This window comes from the organism of the source record quoted next, unplaced genomic scaffold, assembly GCF_019419815.1.
Source record: "Pyrus x bretschneideri cultivar Hongxiangsu unplaced genomic scaffold, Pyrus_bretschneideri_v1 Contig26, whole genome shotgun sequence".
In the NCBI taxonomy this organism is placed as follows: Eukaryota; Viridiplantae; Streptophyta; class Magnoliopsida; order Rosales; family Rosaceae; genus Pyrus; species Pyrus x bretschneideri.
In genome coordinates this window covers 5,004,723-5,019,884 of record NW_025999568.1, presented here as the reverse complement: position 1 = coordinate 5,019,884, position 15,162 = coordinate 5,004,723, and the positions used below count along the sequence as shown (strand labels likewise).

Here is a 15,162-nt window from a genome sequence, read left to right as displayed (position 1 = left end):
AACCTCTCTCAAAGTTCTAATTAAATACATATAAATTTTCAGAGAATCACTTAAAATTTTAATGAAATACCCCTAAATTTATAAAAAAAAAAAATTAAAATCCTTCCAAAGTCGTAAGAAATGCGGTCGACAGTTTCTACAATCTGATGGCCCAATAGGACAAAACGGCGTCACTTAGAAGCAGCATTCAATAGCCTGGTACGCAAAAACAAATTTGAGAAATTGCTCGCTTGCCCAGAAAACAAACAGCTCAGGACCTCTCATTCGTTCAGAAATTCGATGCAACAAAAGGTTCGAATTCCAGTTTGATTATTAACTTTTTGGTATACAAAAGAAATTGAAATTTGGATTCTCAGTTATTTTAATTGTGTATTAATGCAATTGAAACCGTGATTAATTACTGTCTGAACGGTGCCCAACTGAGAAAAGTACGTTTCTTTTTGCCCTGAGAAGTTGCATTACGATTATATACAGGATTATGTGCTTGTGTGTGTGTGTGTGTGTGTAGTATGCATTTTGTCTGAAGTGATGAGAAATTTGGAATTTTCAGAAAATAGTTTTGTTTAATTTCCTTCAGTTTCTTGGAATCCAAACTAACCCATAAGGATTAATCAGATATGAGTGGATTAATTAGTTGGATAAAATGTAGTTGGTATATGCTTCACACTGACTGTCAAATTGTGTAATTGATTAAATTTCAGCTTTTGCAAATGCTATACTGTTTAATCTTTTTATTACAAAGATATCCTGACTTCTATGGATATGTTAGTTTGGAGAATGATTTAGCAGTCACTGACGTGTTCATTCCTCCCCTTCCTTAGGATGATATTTCCTACAAATTTGTGGGTTTCAGGATAACTTACAATGGCAGGGAGACATCGTGTTCTGCGCGAAGCGATGAAGGACTGGCGTGGCTATCCTATTGAAGGACCTTATGGCCAAGGCCCTCCTATGTGGCCACTTCCCCATCCTGCAATGTTGGAGGAAGAACTTGAAATGCAGCGTGCTGAAATTCGAAGACTTTTGGCTGATAACCGGGGACTGGTTGAAGACCGGATGACGATTCAGCTTGAGCTTGGTGCTGCCAAGGAAGAGATTCATCGGATGACTGTAGCCTTGTCAGATATTCGTGCCGAAGAAGAAATGAAATCAAGGGAGCTCTATGAGAAAAGTAGGAAATTGGAAATTGGAGGCTGATCTACGGGCAACTGAGCCCTTCAAAAATGAGGCTAAGCAACTTCGCTCTGAAGTTCAGAAGCTGACTAGTGTTAGGAAGGAACTTACCGCACAAGTTCAGACCCTCACGCAGGACCTAGCGAGGTTGCAGTCCAACAATAAGCAGATTCCTATGCTAAGGACTGAGATTGATGGTCTGCATCAGGAGCTTATGCATGCCAGTATGGACCTGCTTCTATTGTATTTGTTTTCATTTTCTTATCTTAGAGCTCCTTTTCATTGTACATATCTTATCGAGAGTGTATTAGATTGACTGCTTGTATGTTAACTTAGAAGTTTTGTTTTGTAGACATGCAATCGATTATGAAAAGAAGGCAAATATTGAGCTTATGAAGCAAAGACAGGCAATGGAGAAGAACCTAGTTTCTATGGCACATGAAGTTGAGAAACTACATGCAGAACTTTCTAGGGCTGATGGTAGACCATGGGGTGCAGGTATTACTTAGTTGTCTTACCATATTCTGGAGGCATTTATTTCCTGCTTCTTGCACATTCCTTGAACCTTCACTTAATATGGTAAAATTGGCTTCTGAAGAGATGAGATGTCATGTAACATACGTATGAGAATGGTAACCCCTCTCTCTCTCTCTCTCTCTCTCTCTCACACACACACGCGCGCGCGCGTGCATTGGACCCATTCAGGCCCACAGCCAGAAACACACAAGTATACTTGAAGACAAACTCACACATTGATGAAACAATTGTATTTTGCTTACCAACATAAAAAAATTTCATCACATTCTGTTCTTATATTCCTCTTTTTAATGTAAATACTTAATTTCATGTTTATTGATTCGTTGAGCTCTGTCTGGTTGTTGAATAGAGGAATGAATTTCATCTTCCACAACCACTTGGGAGTTGGGTTGATATCTCGTATTTCTTACAATCTATTACAAAAATGAACTATTTTTATTTCTTTGCATGGGCGATATTTGAAATTGTTTTCCCAATGGTCAGGTCGTGGAGCACAAAAGAGTATCTTGTGCATTTGGGATTATGGTGTGACATCTTGCTTTCAATCTCTTAATTCATATCTCACCCTTTTCTTTCTTTGAAGGTGGACAATATGGTATGAATTTCACCAGCCCAGAAGGGGCTTTTCCCGCTGCATATGGAGATGGATATGGGATGCACATGGTATGCTTGCTTGTATGATTGGGATTCCAATTATTTTTTCGTATCCAGTAGCTTTTTGTGTTGGTGTTCTCTTTTCTCAGAAATGTCTAATGGTGTATCTTTTAGGTTTACACTTCTCTCTAAAGTTGTCTCTATGCTTATCTGTTAGGGTGCTGCTGACAAAGGGCCTATGTATGGCCGGGGTCCAGCTTCGTGGGGAGGATCTGAAAAGCCTCGCATGACTCGTCTGGGTGATTATTGTTTCAATTACAGAGTTGTACGTCCCACCTTTGGTTGCTCGTCATCTGAGCATAAGTGGTCAAGAAGCTTTAGCATCTATATGTGCATGCCAGATCAGCAGCCCTTTATTTTTCTCAATACATTGTTAGTCATCTCAAACTGATGTAGACAGGGTTTTAATATCTCTTTGCTTGATAGCTAGACGTTAATTACCATGTCTGTGATAGTAATATAATGTTTGTGATTTCCTGTCTTAATTTGCATCAGTTATATCTTATATTGGTCATTTGACATGGTAACTTATTAAGGATTGTTTTCTATCTAGCAACGTTCTTTGGATTAGATTTCTTCCATTCTCTTCATGGTGGGTAGAATCAAACTTTAGAATGGTGCTATACTTTAGTATATCTTTTGTGAACTTGACGTTTTTTCTACTTCTGTCCAATTTAACCCTAATTTCCCTAAGTTGTGTGGAGGCAGGAGCATGTCTGAAATGCAATTGAAGGGAAGCTATGTGATCATTGTATTGCATGAAAGTAATGCAACCTGCATTTCTGTAGATGATGCAATTGTTGGATTTGAGTTGTGTCGTTTCATAATTTATGAACATAACATATATGGTGTTCAATTTGCTGGGATGTGGGTTTATTTATTGGAAATTCCCTCTTGCTGGTTTTGGTGTTGGAGTTGGACATAAAGCTACTTCTTATGCATCAATTTATCTGGGTGTGGAGTATATACTTATTTGAGGATTAGGAGCTATGCTGGCGATTTTGCATCACAAAAATTACAACATTTCCTGTTGCTGCGTGATCAGATGAAATCTACTGGATGTGAGTTCTGAGTTCTATCGTGTGATGACTTGCTAACAAATAATCTTTCTTGAATATTTTTTAGGATGTAAGTGGAGCTTCCCATTATATGAAGTTATTGGGTTTAGAAAATTGCATACATGAAAGTATTCATAAATTAAATGGGAGTCGTGATCTCTTTTAGGTGGGTAGCTAGGGCCTAAGAAGTTGTAATGCTCTGGAAGTAAGGTTCAGGCTTTTCCATTTGTAGGTTATATTTTGACTAGGACCCCAGAATTCCATATGGTTTATTTGCCAGGTTAACATCTGCAGCTCTGTCACAGCATCATATTTATGTGGCTGCTCTGGATTAGTGCTCTTTGGATAAGCACTAGATTTTTCTGTTCAAACATGGATGAAATTTATGCACCATTGAGAAGTTCCTGGTAGTACCCATATCTTTTGGCTGGTATTGGAATAATGGATTTTGGAATGTGGCCAGCTTAGGCCCTCATTGCAGTAGTTCTGCAGCACAGTCGTATCTGGTGTATTGTTCTCAATATTTATCTGCGGTGCATGGGCACCCTGATATGATGTTCTAACAGAGGGTGTACCAAAGGCTTGTTCGTATAGGTTCAAGTTTTCTGGGGCTTGGTTGAAGTGATTTATATTGTGAAGGTACTGTAGACCACTCTCTAGTGTTCCTATTTATGCTCTAAATAGCCAAGTTAGACTTCTCCGGCAATTATCTAGAGTCCAATTTAAGGGTTATGGTTCAGTAGGATAATTGGGAGTTGTAATTCTTAGCCAGAGGACATGTTTTATACAGAGGTGGAATTGTGTCCAAATAAAAGGGCTGGATGTTGAAGCCTTACATTCCTATTTTGAACTTGGTTATTGAAACTGAGATGTACAGTGTGTTCTTCTTCCAATATGTGGATTCGTACGATTTTTCGTTACAGTGGACGTGGGTGGCAGAGTGGAGATCAATAAATTATATTCAGTTACAAGTAGATGAAGATTCATGGATTAGGAATATTCTTGCATCTATCCAGCATAGTTTAAAATTCAGGAGCTTGGTCAGTGATGCAATCTTGCTACTTCTCATGTCTTGTTGCCAAGTTTCTTGTTCCTGATTTTGAGATGTGGATCTGCAACTTCCATCATCAAGATATTTCTAGCCACCCCCACAATATGGCAAGGAGCTCCATGTGATGAGATGGCGCTGGACTATCCCTCAAGGAAGGATGGTGGCCTGCCATAGGCGAGCTACTTATCTGAACTTATAGGCAAGTATTCTGTCTTATTTTTATGGGTTTCATGGTTATGGAATCTTCATCTTCTTCCCTAGCTAGACATAGTAGGTTTTGTCCTTCTATGTTGCCGCTTTTATATCCTTGACTACTGGTTGTATTGCTTTTATTTAGAACTAATTGTTTCTTTCTCCTAGATTTGACAACTACCTTCAACTGATTTACCGTAAACTTTCTAGGGAATTATTGTTTCATTGTGATGCGGAGCGTTGTTCCCTTCTTGCTTTATTAGGGCTTATAGGAGATTAGTTTCAGACTAGCTATAGAGAGACGTCTCTAGTTGGTTGCTTCTTTTAGAGAATACCTTTAGCAGGTCATGTTAATATCTCAGTTTGATTTACTGGAAGAACTTGCGTAGGAAAAGCTGATGAGACAAATAAAGAATGAGGTGAGGTCGTGCTTCTACTCTCTTGAATGGACTTGTTACCACTTACCAGGTATAGAATTTTGTATAAAGAATGATAAGAGTGAGATCTGGTCAGAAGGGAAATGGGAGTATTTTTCTTGGTCGAATGAAGCAGCCTACGGGTCCACCTCTTATACTGAAAATTTTAGTTTGAGTCTGGAGATGGGATCTATCTTGATTGGAGAAGTATAGGGCCGTTCTTTTGTTATTCCATTAGACGGTCTTCATTGTTCTCTTGTAATTGTAGGAATTGATGTTTGTGAACTTATCAGACAATGGCATAAGTCCTCTGGAGATACGACTGCTGGCTACAGAATTTAATGATGAAAAGCTATAGTATATACTGCAATGATGATTGGTCTTGGAGCTTGTAACTGGACAGCTAACATGGGAAAAGCTTTGATAATTATATTCCTAAACGTAGCCGCATGAGTGTCGTCTTTATTCTCAAATGAGGAAAATCTTTAGATGGTTATTGCCCAACAGTCTGATCACCATTGGAAGTGAAAGAAATTGCTTTCTGAATACAGACAGACCCAGCGGGCCAGCTTGGGTGGAGTGTTTGTTGAAGATTTAGATTAAAGAACATTTTGATTGAGAAGTTTTAGCTGAGTGTGTTTGTTGTATGGTCTGCTAGTAACTAAGATAGATTTGACCGAATTCCGTAACTTCTATTGAAATTGTTATTGATTTGCTGATTTGTTGATTGCCTTCCATATACTGCTATAACCTCGCCTATGCGGTGAATTATGATCAGTTGATTCTGGATGCTTGTCATAGTTTTCACGGAAGTTTTGCCTGCATAACGTTGTGATGAGTTGTCTTTAATTGATGGTTTTACCTACTTATCATATTGTTGCACAAGTTAGCTGTATGTTCAACTAATAGTTTCACCTCCTTTTGCTGCAGATGGAAGGCACGTATTCAAATGCGTTAAATAAATATTGAGTAACCTGCTGTTCCGGAGGAGAATAGAAGTAAATGTGATTCATACAGGAGGTTGGTTTGACTTAAAGATTGATGAATGATGGACGCAAATCTCTTACCCCAGTTGTTGAAATTGGTGATTATTAATGTTGTCGAAGACTTGAAGGTGTAAGGATGCATCTGTAGACATCGAAATTTCAGTAAAACAAATGTTTACCAATGCATTAAAGTTTTGACGTGTCAAGGCATACATGGCATACGCCACGTGTTGTACAAATTGTACACATGGCGTGTGACTCAACAAAATAGGAAGAAATACCCTTGAAGGATTAAACAAGTTTTTCTTCTCATTTTGGGCAATGACAAGGCAAGTACATTTCAATCCATTGAGGATCAAAACAACTTTTTCTTCTCATGTTGGGCAATGACAAGGCAAGCACACTTCAATCCATTACGGATCAAAGCAAGTTTTTCTCATTTGGGCAATGACAAAGCATACACATTTCAAGTTTAAAATGGTGTTAAGTGGGAAATTAGGCCATAAGTTACACCACTTCAAGTTTAAAATGGTATTAAGTGGGAAATTAGGCCATAAGTTACACCACTTCAATTTCAATATTGCATTAAGTGGGAAAATTAGGCAATGGTGCTTGGAAAGGAAAAAAATATTTTTGTGGTGGTGATTCATTCTCAAAGCCTATAAATAGACTTCTCCATCAAGGTATCAAGCATCAAGGAATTCACAAATACATTTCTCTACTCCAAAACTAGAAGAGGAATTCCCCAAATCCTTGAAGCTTTGAAACTCCAAAGCTTCCAACCATCCAAATTCCCAAGAATTCCGAAGGATCAAGAAAGCTCTCTTCGTTCTTCATCCAATCGTTCTTCAAGATTAAGCCCCAACGGCCCTTGAAGATCCGCTCATCCATCAACCTTCAAGATCAAGCCCAAAAGCCCTTGAAGAAATCCACACAACCATTATTCAAGATCAAGCCCCGACGGTCCTTGAAGAAAGTGTTCATCCGTTCATCCTAAGCATAAGCCCCCAACGGTCCTTTGGATCAACAACCTCAACAAATCCACACATCCAATCGTTCTTCAAGATTAAGCCCCAACGGCCTTTGAAGATCCGCTCATCCAATCAACCTTCAAGATCAAGCCCAAAAGCCCTTGAAGAAATCCACACAACCATTATTCAAGATCAAGCCCCAACGGCCCTTGAAGAAAGCGTTCATCATTCATCATCCGTTCATCCTAAGCTCAAGCCCCAACGGCCCTTTGGATCAACAACCTCAACAAATCCACACATCCAATCGTTCTTCAAGATTAAGCCCAAAAGCCCTTGAAGATCCGCTCATCCATCAACCTTCAAGATCAAGCCCAAAAGCCCTTGAAGAAATCCACACAACTATTATTCAAGATCAAGCCCCGACGGCCCTTGAAGAAAGTGTTCATCCGTTCATCAATTGTTCATCCTTAGATCAAGCCCCGACGGCCCTTTGGATTAACAACTCATCCACAAACCTACACCCTACGAAGATAGAATAAGAGGACCAAATTAGAGAGAGATCGTAACCCCAAAATCATTAAACACAAAAATATTATTTTGTACACGTTATTCTTGTTTCTTGTTTCAAGGAACTTTCGTGTTCACAGCATCGTGCAGGCTGTCATTTCTGCTATTGAGTGCCTGCTTCCTATCTCCTTTACTCGAGTCCAGATACACTTGCTAGGCAACTTGATGTTTTGACAAAGAAAAGTGTCATACAATTGATTTTTCGACATGGCCAGATGGAGGAATCATGTCTCTTGTTGGAGCGTGTAAACACGGATTTTGCCCTCCGTCTCACTTTCACTCGTCGAATCGGGGATTGAATCGGGGCATCTCTCGTCCGGTCGCATTCTCGTTCACAGTGCTGAAGTTTTAGGATTTGTATAGAATAAAACTGGAAAAATGATGGATCGCAGCTCTTCTTTTTCAATTGTTTTCTCTTTTCTGTGTCATCAGTATTTGCTTCTCATCTCTCCTTTTGCGAGTCTGGAATTGGTTTTAACAGACGAGATTTATTCAGACTTGCAGTTGATGTTAGATTAATTTTAATTTTCTCCCCGAAAAGAAGGGTGTAATTTGGAACTCCTGCTTGCTCTTGTGCACTCCTGGTTGTCTCAAAATGGGCAGAAAAATTGTTCTCATCGGTTTCGGTTACATCATTTAACCGGGAAAACGAATGAATGGGCATAAATTATGAACATTCAATTTTGGTAGTTCAATCAGACCAAGAGAGACAGATGAATTTCGGGTCACTGGCGGATTCTGATTCTGATTATCCGGCTTACGGTAGCAATACAATGTGTTGAACTCCAGTGTTGAAGAAAAAACTTGGAAAAACAGTTGTGATGTGCCTGGCGTGCCAATAAAATAATTACAGCACGTTTAGGAGAAGAAATGGATTGGAGAAGAATGTGAAAAATTGTTGAACACAAAGGAATGACAGTAAGCGAAAGGTACTTTAAATATGGAAGCGTCATGTTCTTTAGGAGTGCTGGGTACCGAATAGCATAAGCTTTCCAATCGTCTTTGCTAATTTTCTCCTCCCTGTCAGCGTCGGCATCCTCAAACGTCTGAGCAAGAAAACATAACTTTGATAGTGTGAAACTTCAGAGTAAAGGTAAAGAAACAGAAGTTTTAAACATCCAAAATTCTTGCCTTATCGACGACAGCTTCCAGAGTTTCATCTGGCATCTGAATGCCGGATTCCGACAAAGTAGCAACTACCATTTGGCTGACCTGAAAGCAACTGCAGCTGTTAGGTAGAGCCGTAGAAGTAATACAACAGACAAATTAATCGTCGACAGAATTATGATGAATCAAAACGACAGAACTTGTTCAGTCTCAAACACATGAAGATACTTCTTCCCGCTCGATACAACCTAAACGCGACTGCAAGCAACCAAAGACCAAAGAAAACATTTAACACGAAAGGCCTCCAAACATAATGTTAAGCAGTTGAAGTTGGTTGACTACTTACAGTCAATCTTGGCCTCAAGAGGAGCATACTGATGAAATACACTGCAGAGTAGACACGTGATATGCTATTATTGTAGTTTTTTAATGATAGAAAAATGGAATGTGGTTTTGTAAACATTTCTCCATTTTGTCGCATACTAACACGTCATCTTATGATTATTGTAAGTTAGTGTTAATAAGCTTTACACGGAACTTTTCTCCGGGAAAAAAAAAAGATTGCTTTACATGGAACTTCGTTGGATAAAACTTAGAAGGACCCACACACTAATATGAAGTTACAATTATTAACAAAGAATCAAAATTTGACATTGGAGAATTTATATGGAACATATATATACCGCTATTATGATGTTTCGAGAAAATAAAATAAAAACAAAAAATTATTATTGGCGCTTTAAATTTTTTATTAGCGACATCTTTCCCAAATAGAAGGGATATGGAATCGTTAATCACTCTATCCTTAATAGCCTTAAGGATGGCGTAGTGATTGGCCAAACGAATTGATGTGGTCCACGTCAACCAAATGACCGAAACAAGAATCCTTGATTTTCTTGAGCTGTTTTGAAAATTGGCTTCTTATATTACACACACACCCCAATGTGTATGATAGGCAGGAAATGGTGGTAGGAAACACTTCATTCGGCGGACACATGAGTTCCGAAGGTGGAGAAGATTTGACTTTCAACCTGCAAGATTTTTAACAGAGCCTTTGAATCCAACAATGACAAACATAAGGTTCTATATGCACATCAAATTAATAACATATAACATGCACTCAAGATATGCATGGTATATGCACATTATATGCTCAAATTCAACCAATTCTTGAACCAAATTCAAGAAGTATGCCCAACATGTACATATGCACATAATATGTACCAATTTATGAACCAAATTCAATCAATTATTTCCAGCAATATCAAAAGTACATGCACAAGATATGTATATAGTATGCACAAATTCAACCAAGTCATGAATTGAATTCAAGCAAGTATGCCCACCGTCTACACTGTATAACCAAAGTACAACTTAATCAATTAATTTCCAGCAATATCAAAGCACATGCACAAAATACGTACACAGTATGCACCACTATTCTAAAAATCCCCGTCTAGTGTTGCCTAGGTGGGGCGGCTGGCCACTGTCTTGATTAATGCCTAGGTGTTTGAAAATTAAGAAAGGTCGCCTAGACCTGATAAGGCACCCACCTAGCCTGCCCAAACCGACCTAGGCACCCGCTTAGGTTGCGACTCACATAGACAAAAAATAGATAACTTTCATGTAATTACATAACCCTAAAGCCTAATCCGTTAATTTTCCCCAAATTAACTGTACAAAAGAGTCAATTGCACCCAAAACCCTGAGTTCCCAAATTGGGAAAACCTAAGTTCAAATAATGAAAATTCAATTCAAAACATACCTCTTTTTTTTATTTTGCCATTACAATTGTTTGAATCGATGGATACCAAACTCGCATTGGCCGCGAAACTTATATAAAAGATTAGAAACTGGGTGTCGGTTGGAAAATTGGAGAGGATTTAGGTCGCGCCGTTTGGGGCTTAGGGTTCTTTGAGCTGGGGGTCAAGCGAGAGAAATTTTCAAACCATGAGTAAATGTTGATTGGGTTAGACGAAATAACCATTTATATGGGAGGCAATTTCGTCATTTCAAGTTTTAAGAAAATCCTATTTCTGTCACATTCTTATGTATGTTATGTGCATGTTCTATACATATCCTAAAAATCCTATTTTGGTCACAAAATTAAGAACATGGTCCATTGATGTCAATTTTCCAAAAATAAATGTCAAATGTTAATTTGATGGCTGACATAACAATGTCATATTTTTTTTCTTCCCTTAACCTATATGTATTTTTTCTTTTGTAAATGATATTTGTAGAATCCATTTAAAAAAAAATCAATTTTGAGATATATAATTGGTGCATTAATGTGACGCACACAATAAAATAATTTGCCATTATAGTGTTCGTGTGATATTCATAATGAAGAATGCCTATTCAGTCGCATGGGATTATGTTACACCCCATCGGTGAGTGCTTCTTCTTCAGACACTAGTGGTAGCCCTTTCTCTCCATCATGGAAAGTTATATGAAGGGCTAAAGTCTTGCTGAAAGTGAGGAACTTGGTGCGGAGAACTTGCCAGAACATTCTCCCAACAAAGTCAAATTTATCAAGGAAAAGAGTATCGACAAATATGATTTGTGTCTTCAGTAATGGGGGTCCCGAGGCAGAGGTACATGTTCTAAAAGAGTCATTTCGCTAGAGCCACATGGTTTGCGGTCCCATTCATTTTCTTGGTTGATTCAATACCCGGCCATACCGTCAAAGAGTAGTTTTTAACTTTACTAGAACGCAGAAATCCTGCTTTCGACTTTGCTTGTATGGTGAAGTGGCATCTTTGGCAGGAAATGAATGATCGGATTTGGAGCGGAAAGCATGGGTCGAGAGAGGTGGTGGCGCAACGCGCCATGGCATGGTGGCAGGAATTTCAGGCTGCTGCGGCTCTCGGGTTTGTAGCACAACAACAAGGCTGCCCAATCCGCATAAGGGCAGCCATAGGATAGAAGAAGGGGTGTTGGAAGAGGGTTGGGTATGGCTTAGTGTGGATGGGGCGACAAATTTGCAGGGCAAGGTAGGTGGGGTAGGTGCTGTCTTGTAGGATGCACAGGAGAATTTTGTGGCAACGAGGGCATGGTTTTTGCGTGCAATCTCGTCGCCACTTCATCAGAGATGCACGCCATCCTTCATGGGGCAGAATTGGTATCACATTTGGGGTTCCAAAAGGTACGAATTGAGAGTGACTCCTCCCAAGCCATATCCATCATCAACACTTGTGTGGATTGTGCTTCCACGACTTTGTTAGAGGGGGGCGTACTTCATAGTGCAGCTATATTTAATGCCTCAAAATTTAATTTTGTTTCCAGGAATAATAATGGAATTGCCCACCATTTGGCAAAGGTAGCATTGTCTAGCGTTCAAAACTATCTGGATTGAGGAGCCTCCAACAGTTATTCGAGACCTTCTCATCTAAGAGCCAGTGTAAGCATTCCTAGTTTAATGATATCATCTTCGTTTCAAAAAAAAAAAAAAGAAAGGGTAAATTACATTTCTCCCCCCCTCAGAACATCTCAACCTCATACATTTAGTATTTATTTCATTTCAATTTTATACATCCGTTAAAAAATCTGTTAAGTTAACCATTAAGTGATGAGATAGCAAATATGAGGTCATCATTTATGTAGACGTGGTTGCAAAGTTGTGCCATGTAGCAAAACAATTAATAAAAAAAATTAAAATTTAATTTGGATATTAAAATATTAAAATAATAAATTTAAAAGTAAAATAATCCCAAATCTTCATCTTCTTCTTCCCCCCGAGCTACCCCTTCTCCTACCACCACCCCCTGCCCTACTCGAACCACCCTTCTCCTATCATCACCCCATCTCCCATCACTTTCGCACCTCATTCTCTAACTAAAAATCCCAAATTCCTCATTTTTGCATCTAATTTTGTCCGAATTCCACATTTACGCTTGAAACCCTAGATCCCAAATCCGAGTAATTCAATTGAATGATGGGTCTCAGAAAAACCTCCAGGCCTTAGTCATCTTTAGAGATGCTAGGAGCTCAAGTCGAGCTCATCCTTGATCTCCAAAATGTTGTCGTCTATGAGCGCAATGTCATGGTGAATGGCTGGGTCAGGCTTGAAGGAGGTTTGGTTCGAAGATTGGGTGCCATGATCCCGAGTCGAGTTACTCCAAGGATTGTGTGGCGATGAAGTCCCCAAACTCCTCCCAGTTAAGTAAGACATGTGGAGCTGAGTAGTGGGTGGCGAGTCGTTTGGTGAGGTGGGGTGGAGGACATGACTTGGGGTTTTCTGGGTTGCTCTGGGCTTTGCAGAAGAGGAAGGTGGGACAAAATTGATGGTGGTGGTGCTGAAGGAAGAAGCTTGTTGGTGCAGAAGTGATGAGGGATGGGGGTGGTGATGGGAGAAGGGCGGCTTGGGTAGGGAAGGGGGTGGTGGTAAGAGAAGGGGTGGCTCGGGGGGAAGAAGAAGATGAAGATTTGGGATTTTTTTTTTTAAAATTTATTATTTTATTATTTTAATGAAATTTTAATTTTTTAATTAATTGTTTAGCCAATGGCATAAGTTTGCAGCCACATCAGCATAAATGATGACCTCATATTTGCTGATTCATCACTTAACAGTTAACTTAATAGATTTTTTAACAGATGTATGAAATTGAAATTGAAGAAATACAAATGTATGAGGTTGAAATTTTTTAAAAATGATGTAAGAAGTTGTAATTGCACACAAACCTGAGGGGGGAAAATGTAATTTACCAAAAAAAAAAAATTGACATCACATTTTCTCATGAAAGTTCATATGTCAATCCACATAGGATTGACATACCGGTTGGAGTTTATTCCTACCTTTAAATTTGATTAAATGACATTTCACTTAGAATTTGAGATTTCCCTTGGATTGGAGATGGTCTTAGTGAGTCAAAATTTAAGTTATTGGTGACATTTATTTCACCAAAATTTCAATGTCTACAAGTATAAAAGAGATTATGCGCATATGATCTTCTCATGTTGGAACCAGCAGTGATATGATCTTTTCATAGTATGTTGCCACTGGTGAACAAAGTTATGGATAAGGTTGTGGTTGGATTTTATAAGGTCAATCCCAGAAATGCTTGTGCCAGTTGAAGTAGGGGAACCTTTAAGAAGTAAAATCATATCAACACAACTCCGTTTTGTTGGTCAAAGCAATCCTAAAACCCAGTACATTTTCTGATTCTGATTTTCCACCTTAATGTAGCATGTAAAATAGAGTAAAATATATTTTGCTGAAGTGATTTTCTTTTATTGATACCAAGACATTTATACAAAGAAGAACTCTTAATAGAGAAGTAAACTATCCTACATTCTATGTATACAACAGGAAAATAAATCTATACAAATCAATTACAAATTTATTTCCTAAACGAAACCAAGATATTAGGAATGATATCGTTGACTTCTCTACACTCCTCCTTATGTTGGAGAGTGGATGTCAAGAACTCTCAACTTGTGTATAATAGTCGAGAAAGTGTCATTCTCCAATGCTTTCATGAACACATCTGCAAGTTGGTGTGAAGAGGGAACAAATCATGTGACAACGGAACCATCTTGTATCTTATCTCAAATAAAGTGGCAATCCATACCTATATGTCCAGTACGTTTATGGAAAATTGGATTAGCAGCAATATGAAGGGCTGCTTTGTTGTCACAATGCAATAAGGCTGGCTTTGGATGCAACAAACCCAAGTCCCTTAGAAGATATCGAAGCCATGATAGTTCACAACAGGTTCCAGTTATGGCTCTATATTCGGCCTCAACTGATGACAAAGATATGGTCTTTTGTCTTTTTGATCTCCAACAGATCAATGAAGAGCCCAAAAAAACACAATACCCTGTAGTTGATCTCCATGTCGTAGGGCATCCTGCCCAATCTGAATCACAATATGCATTCAAGGTCAAGTCATTTTTAGAGGAGAAAAACAAACCTTGTCCAGGAGTATTCTTTATATATTTCAAAACTCAAAAAGCTGCTTCCATGTGTGGACGGTGAGGTTCATGCATAAATCTACTTAACACATGCATTGAATATGTTATGCCAGGCTTAGTAATCATTAAATAGATCAATTGGCCCACCAACCTCCTATACTGTACCGGATCTTTAAGCAACTCACCATTGTCTGCAAGCTTAAGGTTTTGTTCCATAGGAAACTCAACTGGGCGAGCTCCTAAAAGACCACCATCCTTCAAAATCTCTAAAGCATACTTACGTTGGGAAATGAAAACCCCATTCTTCAAACATGACACTTCAATGCCCAGAAAGTATTTCAAGTCACCAAGGTCCTTGATCTTGAAACGACTATTAAGGAATGTTTTGAGAGCCTCAATTGCATTAGGGCCATTGCCAGTGATCAAAATATCATCAACATAAATTAAGAGTGCTGTAAAAGACTTGCCTTGTTGCCGTGTGACCAAAGAATAATCAGCCTTTGATTGGACATAACCAGTAGATTGATGTTGTGT

At 38.7% G+C, this 15,162-nt stretch overlaps 1 long non-coding RNA gene and 1 pseudogene across 1 annotated transcript; one reads left to right on the top strand and one right to left on the bottom strand.

Annotated features, from left to right (window-relative positions):
- Window positions 1-142: 142 nt before the first annotated feature.
- Window positions 143-6,209, top strand: LOC103957161 (annotated as a pseudogene).
- Window positions 6,210-8,190: 1,981 nt separating this feature from the next.
- On the bottom strand, window positions 8,191-8,813 carry LOC103957185. The gene is made up of 2 exons (XR_007259493.1): window positions 8,539-8,813; window positions 8,191-8,432 (listed from the first exon to the last, which is right to left on the bottom strand). It is a non-coding gene; the product is annotated as an uncharacterized LOC103957185 (long non-coding RNA).
- Between the last annotated feature and the right edge of the window lie 6,349 nt (window positions 8,814-15,162).